Source organism: Callorhinus ursinus, unplaced genomic scaffold (assembly GCF_003265705.2).
Source record: "Callorhinus ursinus isolate GAN/ISIS: 27379988/994484 unplaced genomic scaffold, GSC_fseal_2.0 scaffold2, whole genome shotgun sequence".
In the NCBI taxonomy this organism is placed as follows: Eukaryota; Metazoa; Chordata; class Mammalia; order Carnivora; family Otariidae; genus Callorhinus; species Callorhinus ursinus.
This window is the reverse complement of record NW_027397064.1, coordinates 87,677,803-87,687,339: the sequence shown is the minus strand read 5'-3', so window position 1 is coordinate 87,687,339 and position 9,537 is coordinate 87,677,803.

Genomic DNA, 9,537 nt, shown 5'->3' with positions numbered 1-9,537 from the left:
TACTTAATGTTCTTCATAGTACCTATCACCACCTGGAATCATTTTTTATTTGCTTATTTTTATTAGAATCATCTTCACTAGAATCCAATATACATGAGAACAAAAATTTGTCTATTTTGTATTCCACTATATTTCTGGAACCTAAAACTATATCTGGCTCCTACCATGTGCCCAATTAATATTCATTAAATTAATTCAAAGAGAAATAAGACATAGCTTCTGTGATTAAGGAATCTGAAAATTATTCCTGCCCCTTTGCTTAATGTTTGCTGTTGACCACACACAGACTCTAAAACTACCAGACACATAAAAAACTCCATCAATCCCAATTAGATAAGGTCATGATTACTTTCATAAGGGCAAGCAGCTTGGAGATTGAGCAAACAGCTTTCTCTGTCAGGGGCATTTTTCCTTTCCCTTAACCCAAATATTCATTACATATGAATCTATGTAGGCATCTAGAAAACATGTCTCTCCAAAACAAAGGAGAGTACACACTTTTGGGACCCTCCATTTCCTGTTAATATCAGCTTAACTTGGTAGTAGTATCTTGAAGTCAGGGAACTGCCTTTCCTTTTCTGACCATGTCTATTAGAGGGCTTCAGATTTAGGGAAATTTGGGGAAGAAAATAAAAGTATCATTTTCTATCCATGAAATAATTTTGCTGATGGCACACACTTTGTTTTATACTCCTTAGCTGTGTTTTTAGAGGATAATGAGACTGAGAAGGGTTTACTTTTAGACACATGAATGCTTGAGACTGTGGAATTACTCTTGGGAGTTGGAAAATTCCCCATGGTTCATCTTTATTTATCTCAGAATCTCCAGAGATATCCTTTACAGGCATACCCCATGTTCAAAATTCTGCACAATGTTGTCCTCCAGGACTCTTGAGATTTTTCAAGAAAAAATTATCTTCTTTAGTTGGGAAGATAGGATTGGCTTTATTTCCTTGAAAGAGATCAAATACATTTCAAACAAAATATACTGCTGCTTTGGCATTATAGGAAACTCACAGAGCTGCAGGTCACAGAAATGATTACTAAATAATCAGTCTGCTGCCTGTATGTTAGTTTTCAAATTAGTTTTTATATTACATCCTTCAACATGGAAATGTGTGAAGAATGACTACCCTTATGGTTTGCTTTGAAAACACTTTGCTAGGTCATTAATTGTCTGATGTCTATCCTTGAGACAATATTTAATTGTATGTCAAACCTACTGTATATATAAATATAAAACCTATAAATATAAATAAATAAATAAATAAAACTATATATATATATAAATAAATACCTATATATAAATGAAAAACCTATATATGTAAAAATACATATTAGGGTATATTTATTTCACACAATTTTTTCCTAGGGAAAGGGTTCAAATACTATTTGTATTTGAAATGAACTAAAAAAGACAGAGATTTGAGTATTTTACAGAATTTATGCAGATAGGAGAGATAACAGCTGGAAGTCAGAATAATATCTGACTTTTAAGAAATCCTATTAAAGACAGTTTTGAGGACAATGTAGAAAATCTACATTAATTGTTGCTGCTGGCAAGAGTCAAAATATAAATGATAGCCTATTGATGTGTGTATTGATCATTTAGGATACACATACCCCTAAGACATGATAAGTAACAAGAAAACAGAGTTTTGGATCTTAACTCCAAGGAGGAGGTTTGAGAATATTTATACCCTATGGTAGTTATGGTAGCAACAATTTTAACTGACAGATGATTAAGTGGATTTGAGATATTTTGCATAATGATAAACACAAACTCTGCCTTGAAAATGAGAGTTGAATTTGGGGGAAATTTTTATTAATTCTGTCAGTTCTTCTGCCATTGTCATGGAAACCAAAATCATTTATTGAATGAACATGAAATGGTTATATTTGTGCTAATATTTTTCAGGTCACCTGTATTAGGACCAAATCATGATAAAACTGTAAACTATAAGACACGGTTGTTCATCCATCAGCCATCTAATTTCAGCCCTTAGAAAAGTGATTTGTATATAGTAAATAGTTGATCCTAAGTTGAGTAGATATTGAATAGATGAATAAGTGAAATCAAGGGACTAGCTAAAAATAAGGTAGTTACTGGTTCAGAGACTCTATATATGGATTTAAAAAACTTTAATGAAGATGCTAATTCATCCAATCAAAAGAAAAATAAACCCAGGAATCTGACTGGGATACTAAGAAAAACAATGGAGTTAAATTCTTGATTAAAAAAAATACCTGATCCAGGGGTGCCTGGTTGGCTCAGTTGGTTGAATGTCTGACTTTGACTCAGGTTATGATCGCAGGGTCCTAGGATCGAGTCCTGTATTGGGTTCCCTGCTCAGCCGAGAGGCTGCTTCTCCATCTCCCTCCACTGCTCCCCATGCTTGAGCTTTCTCTCTCTGTCAAATAAATAAAATCTTTAAAAGAAAATATTTGATCCAGAGGCTCATTTTAGTTATTTATAAAGAACTCATTCCCTGGTCATCATATTCTTTCACAATAGAAAGATATTTTGAGAGAGAGTGAATACTCAACATTTAGCTATGTCTAATTACATTTAAATGACAGTCTTTTCTCAGGAATGCCATAGAAAATATCCAAATAAACTATAAGACTTTGGCTTAATTTCCCAAAGGATAAGATTTGGTAATTTGGTTTTGACTTTTTTTTTTTAATTTTTAAGAAAATAAAAATCTACCCTGAATTGTTGGAACATTTCCATAAGACAGCAGGACACTAGCAGTAGGACAATTGCTTTTTACTCTAGTTTTTGTGCATAACAGTGTGTGATCTTGGACACAGAGTTTCAACTTTTTGGGAGGGTCTTAATATTTTTTAACTGTGAAATAACATTGGATCCGCCTGCTACACAAAGTTGTTGTGTGATTCAAGTAGCATATTAGATGTTAGAGAATTTGGGATGTTACACATTGCTATTCACATGATCATTAAGATCACATGATCATTAAGTTAAGTAAGTGTTTGTATCAAAGGCTGCTTATCTCCATGTGCCTAGATAAAAAGACAACTGTATAGTTTTGTAAAAAAATATGTGTGTAAAGAAGGAAGGTAGTGATTCAGTGAGTGTAGGATGAGACAGAATATCAGTGCATCTGAAAAAATAATACACTGTGGGGTGCCTGGGTGACTCAGTCAGTTCAGTGCCCAACTCTTGATTTCAGCTCAGGTCATGATCTCAGTGTCATGAGATGGAGCCTCATGTGGGGCTCCATGCACTGTGCATGGAGCTTGCTTATGATTCTTTCTCCCTCTGCTCCCACCCCCCACTGCCACTTGTGCACATGCTCTCTCTCTAAAAATAAATAAATAAAATAATAATAATAATAATAATAATAATACTTTGTGATGTCAGATATTTGAATTATCTTTTTTAAAAAATTCCTAAAACACAGTCTGTTACACAGAATATATTAAAATACTTGCTGAACAAAATGAAATAACAAAAATTTGGGGGGATTTACTAAATTTCAGGCACTTCATAGTATTTTTTTCTTATTTGCACGACTCTACATGTCACATGATGTCATCTCCATTTCGCAGATGTGATTATCTAGGTTCCTACTATTTCCTAGATAGTCTCACTCCAAAGCTCATGTCCTTTCTGCTATCAGCACTTCAGTAGAAAGGGAAAACAACATCATTTGAGAACATAGAAGGGGCTATAAAATATTAACTAACATTTGTGTAACACATAACTGATGAACCAATTGTATTCATTACTTTAGGATTTTTTTATTTGACCCTGTTGATATTTTAACTAGTTTACACAACTAATTTAAGTTCAATATGCGTGTATGAATATAAATTTATACGTATGTATGTATTTATAAGCATTTTTCTTATTGCCTCTATTGCAACAGACCTCAACAATAGTTCTGATTAAACACTCAGTGGCCTAAGCCATCGCCTTACTTGCTTCTTTCCTTCTCCTAGTGAGTTTTCCCACCCACTCAACCACCCTCTTCACCAATTACTGGTTGCTGGGCCCAGGCCTGATCCCTTGCTACAGCTTCATGGCCAGATTCTGTGCTGAGCCTGGGATCTCAGGCTCTCCAGTATACCGGACTCTGGTTGGGTGAGAGCAGAGTAGACTGCGAAGCTGTCCAGAACAGCAGGGGTGTCCGAAGCAAGAAGGAGACCCTGGAATATCTGAAAAACAGCCCCTCTCTGGACTAGGGAAAACCAGTGAGAGAGATAACCAGAAATAGGAGGGGAAATAACCAAAAATAAGGAAAAAACAAATAAACAAACAAACAAAAAAAGAACCCCAAGGCAGGGACTGGGACATAATTTTCAGCATAGCTAAGAGCTGTAGACTCAGATATCTACAAACTCTGGGCAATGCTTACATCATCCTACAGACTACATAAGTGGCTACTGGCAATTTCAGAGTCAAATAAAAGGCCAAGCTAGTCTTGTACCTTTTTTGAGGAAAGAAATGTCTCTATTCTTTACAGGTTTCCAATGGAGATGACTGAGGCTCTGAAGGAGCTTCTCTTCGTGAAGAAGAACCATGGCGAGGAGGGAAGTGTCTTCAAGTCCATACGGCCAGCTCTGGGCTGACCATGGGTATAGATGCCCCCAAATCTGAGCATGTCTGCATGAATATGACCAGTATCCACGCCTTGTGTGGCTTGATGTGAGAGGACCGGGGGAAACTGGGCAAGTGATTGATTAGGGAAATTGAGGAGAATGGCAAAGGGTTCATTGCTCATACAATGGAGACAACAAGGAGATATACAGACCAGTCTTTGCAGACTGACCTTGCCTCAATGACAAATGTGAAGACCAGACTAGAAGATAGCCTGTGGGAGCTGAAGGCCCTCTAAGCCACATAGGTACATCTTAATAGGCTCCTGTTGAGCCCAGAGCCCGAGATGGCACTACTACCACTTGCAAGTGCATGTAATCCACTCACAAGACAACCACGTGAAGGACCATGGATGACAGTGTGGTGTCTAGAACTAATGCCATCAAGGTTCTGAGGCAGGAGGGACGTGTCATAGACTGAGGGTACTTTGGGAGCAGGTACCCAATAAAATTACTGGAAGTTAAACAAAAATAGTCTTATTAAACATCAAAAAAACCCTTACATTGTAAAATCATTACAGAGCTGATACCTTCCCATAGTTCCAAGATATGGTTATGTAAAAAATAAGATGTTTTCTTAAATACGTATGATCACAGGTCCAATATAAAATTAATTAAATAATGAATGCCACAAATATTTATTGTAATAAGTACTGTTGTAGATGCTTACTATATATCAGCAAACAAATCAGCTGATAACCTTTGTTCTATTTCTAACAAGAGGATCATTAATTTATGATACCGTTTCCATTGAGGGTTTATTAAACTAATAAAGACATTCAAAAGGAAGGGAAATATAAAGGTAGAGATGTCCTACTCCCTCCCCAAACAGAGACAAGGGCAAAGAATCCATAATGACATTTATATGCCCCGTGGATTAAGAAAAACACATGAAAGTGTCTACGTGGTGTTAAGCAACAATCTTCTGCCTAACAATATCTCCATATTTCCTGCCAGATTTACTAGAATTATATTATTAAAAGATAATTTCTTTGTGCTTTGTTTTAGCCTGGAATTATATAAATCTAATTGTATTATACTATGATGACAAGATCCATTAACTGGTTATCACTCAATCTTTTTCGGCTTACCTGTGTCTCCAAGTTTGTCTCAGAGAAAATTCCTATGCTTGAGAGGCTGAGCTTCTAGCTCATATTATCCTTTGTAAATGCCAAATGACATCATCTTCTTGGTAGATAAGTGAGGAAGCTAGAGCAACACGTTTGTCCCCAGCATCAGTAAGCCTGCTGTATCCCTGAGCTTTTGCCATAGTAGTGCTTAATATATATTTAGCTCACAATCTACGGGTCAGCGGGGGTTTACTTGGGTATCTCAGCATGTAACTGTTTCTCCTGCTGTGCTCTTCCAACTTACATGATTTTCTGCTTTGTCTTTGAATATGCCTCAGTGGTTTATCCCTGATCGAGTGATACACTGGGTGATACCTATCCCAGTAGAAGGAAAGGAGGATAAGATCCCAAATTAGAATCATGCTCCTTTGAGCTCCTGCAGCTTTCCAGTGACTTCGTGACTATTGATGTTGTTAAGGAGCAGACAAGAGTGGGGCCTCAGTGAATGTTAATAATTTGAAGTTAAATTTTATCCAACACGTGACCTTTCTAAAAGGAGGTCTTACCTCCAAGGTCTTACTTGTTAAACATATATCACTTTTTATTCATTAATCAATGTAACACAAACTGTCAGTGAAAATGCCTTTCCCTGTGGCATTATCTAAATTGTTACCGTAGAGCCCTCTTTAATTCTCAAAAATCCTAAAGAAAGCGGTATGACACAATAATCTAACACGTTATAAAATGCTCTAGCACAACCCAGAATATTTACATGAAAGATGCTCTAATCATACAAAAGAAATTTTCTACTTAGTACTGATAGTTCACATTCAAATCTACTTAGCAGTACATTCAAGCATGCAGATAACACATGAGCAAAATGAGAAATAATACTGTGATTTCAAGCTTCACTGAACTATGGTATAGAAATCCTGAACTGAACAATTGTTAAATGCTTCCCAGATAAATGACTATAGATGAATTGTTTTAACTCACTCTTTTTTCTTAGAAGCAACAAATGAAAATGTGCATTTCTGTCTGGTGTAGTCCCCATATTTTAAGTAATACGTTACTTGCTTTAGCCACCCCACTGACTTAGAAACAAGAGAATCAATAGGTTCTCTGTTTGAATATGCTACAATTGGGTACCAAGGGAACTTATTAATTGCCCAGATCCTGCCTGATTCTTAGGTGTGTGAACTCAGGAAAGTGATACAAAAGAAAGAAGATACCTCCGTGTTGAACCAGAGAAGTCCAACAATGATCATTTCAATTGCTTTTCTGTGTTCTAAATCCTATTTCAAGATTCAAAATTCACTATGACTGAGCTACATCCATTTAGCATAAGGATTGGGTCGAGGACACCTTAGAGACGAAAACTACTAATCAATCCATACCTATGTGCCAATATACAGAATATATAATTTGATCATTTTGATCTTTTAAAAATATTGTGATTCTTAAATGCTAATGGAGCTTGAATGATTAGAAATCTGTGAGGGAACATGAATAAAAGACTAAGGGGGTAGTTGCGATGGCCTATAAAGACAGAAACTAGTAATGACAATTATGACTTTGCTTAACTTAATAGATAAGGTTATGAATAATAGGATGTACATATGAAGCCAGCCTTCTGGGTTACGATCTGGGGGCTTGATTTCCCATTTGGGTCCAGTGCTTCTGTGTCAGAAAGTAGGACCATGAACAACACAGAAGCAGATGTGCCTGATGCATATTAGGTATGAAGGTTTCAGGATTATGGTGACTAAGATAGGGATGGGGGGCTCTGTAGCTCTCTGCTGTGGCACTTAAGGGCTAGGACCTTGTGCACCACCCAGAGAAAATGCACAGCACCTGTGAAAAGTATTCTCATATTGGATCCTACCTATTTCCTCATTTCCTTTGGCATGTTTTTTGTTATCAAAACAAACAATTTAGTTAGTCGTTTAGGGAGGAAGAGAGAGAGAGGAAAGAAAAACAAGTGATTTGCCAGAGATATTTTTATCTATTACCTATACATGGTCCAGTAGACTTACCAGGTAGGTTTTCTTCTGCTTCCTCTATTAACCCAGCACATTGTCACTGACACTGAGAAATGTTGAGGAAGTGGATCAATTACAGTCATGTGTAAATTGATCTCTTTCTATACATGTTCTGTCCTTTGTGCTGAGGACTTTATCTTTGAAATGAAAGGCACTATGTAATTTATCAATAATGTGCTGGGATTTTCTTTGGTTCTTTACTAGAATATTTTTTTCCCCTAGATTTACGGTTCTCATAAATCTCCTTCTTCTTGACTTAAAATAATATAAATGTCTTTTTTTCTAAACAAGCTGTTTTAAAATGCCAGAGTGCAAATGCATTTATTTTAGAGGTACTTAGGTACTTTAAATCGTGAATAATAACAATACATTTATATACTTTGTATATTTGACCACCCCTAGGAACTATTTATTGAACTTTGTCAAGCCATCACTAAAATCCATGCATTCAGAGGATAAAATTTAGTGAGCTTTAAAAACTTAAGTATTTAATAGACTTGATTTGGTGTTTAAGGCCCAGGAGGGTGCTAGCTAAGTGCCTGAGATGTTCAAAGTTGCCATCCTAATAGTTAAGTCCCTTTCTCCCCCACCTAGGGAGCTACTATGAGCTCAGTCTTTGAAAGAGGATTTTAATCTTTTATTCATTACTTTTCAGAAAGCCCTTGCCTGATAATAGGGTACACCTGACAGTAGGATGTCCCTTTTCTCAACTTCAGAAACTTGCTTTCTCCACTTCCTGCTTTTTCTCATTTAATGTGACTTTTTCTTCCCCAAGCCCCATACACTTTAATTTGATCCCTTTTTTTCTCTTCTAGCGTGGGGGCTTAGAGAGTTCCCAACCCCATCTCCAGCCTCAGTGTTTTTCCAGGTGTTGTTAGAGCTAACTAAGTAAACTGACATCACCTCATGTAGGAACCACGTCTGCCCATTGACCTCACAGGATTTCCTCCAGTTGATTAGGTCTTTGCTTGGATGGCCAGCTGCTCAGTCATGAGAAGTGCTGAAGACTATTTATTGAGTATTTAGGTTGCATATTTATTAGCTAAATCACAAAATCTTAGAATGGAAACAATTTCCATGTCACCTGGTCATGATCTCTTCTCCAGTCACTCTCTCGAGGTGTTTAATCTCTTTTTAAATCCTCTCTAAGATCGTGGGGCTCATTAATATCTATGGAAATCATCTACATTGTTGGACCATTGTTAAGTTTATAAAGATCTTCTTATATGGAGCAGGAAAATCAAGAACTGTACTTTCCCATTTCTGTATTCAGGCAATTAAAAAAAAAACAAATCTAAATGGCTTTGTAAGATATAAAACTGTCTTCACATAATGTTTTATCAATCGATGCATTTATATAGTTTAATAGTAGGAGAATTTTCAATGTAGATTAGGTACCTGTAGGTAAACTAGTTCTTAATTCACTTGTATACAGAAGGTGAGAAAGAGAGAAATACAGTAGTATATTTTCCTGTGGTTTCACTTTCTATAATTTCAGTTACCCACGGTCAAGTGCCGTCCAAAAGCATATGATCCTCCTATCATTGGATCAGTGGTCTCCTAACAGGTCACAGCACCTACCTCGTTCTCCTCATTTCGTCTCATCACGTAGGCATTTTGTCACCTCACATCATCACAAGAAGAGTGAGTATAGTACAAGACATTTTGAGAAAGAAACCATATTCACATAACTTTTACTACAGTATATTGGTATAATGGCTCTTTTATTATGAGTCATTGTTAAACTCTTTCTGTGCTTAATTTTGAATTAAAATCTATCATAGATATGTGTGTATAGGAAA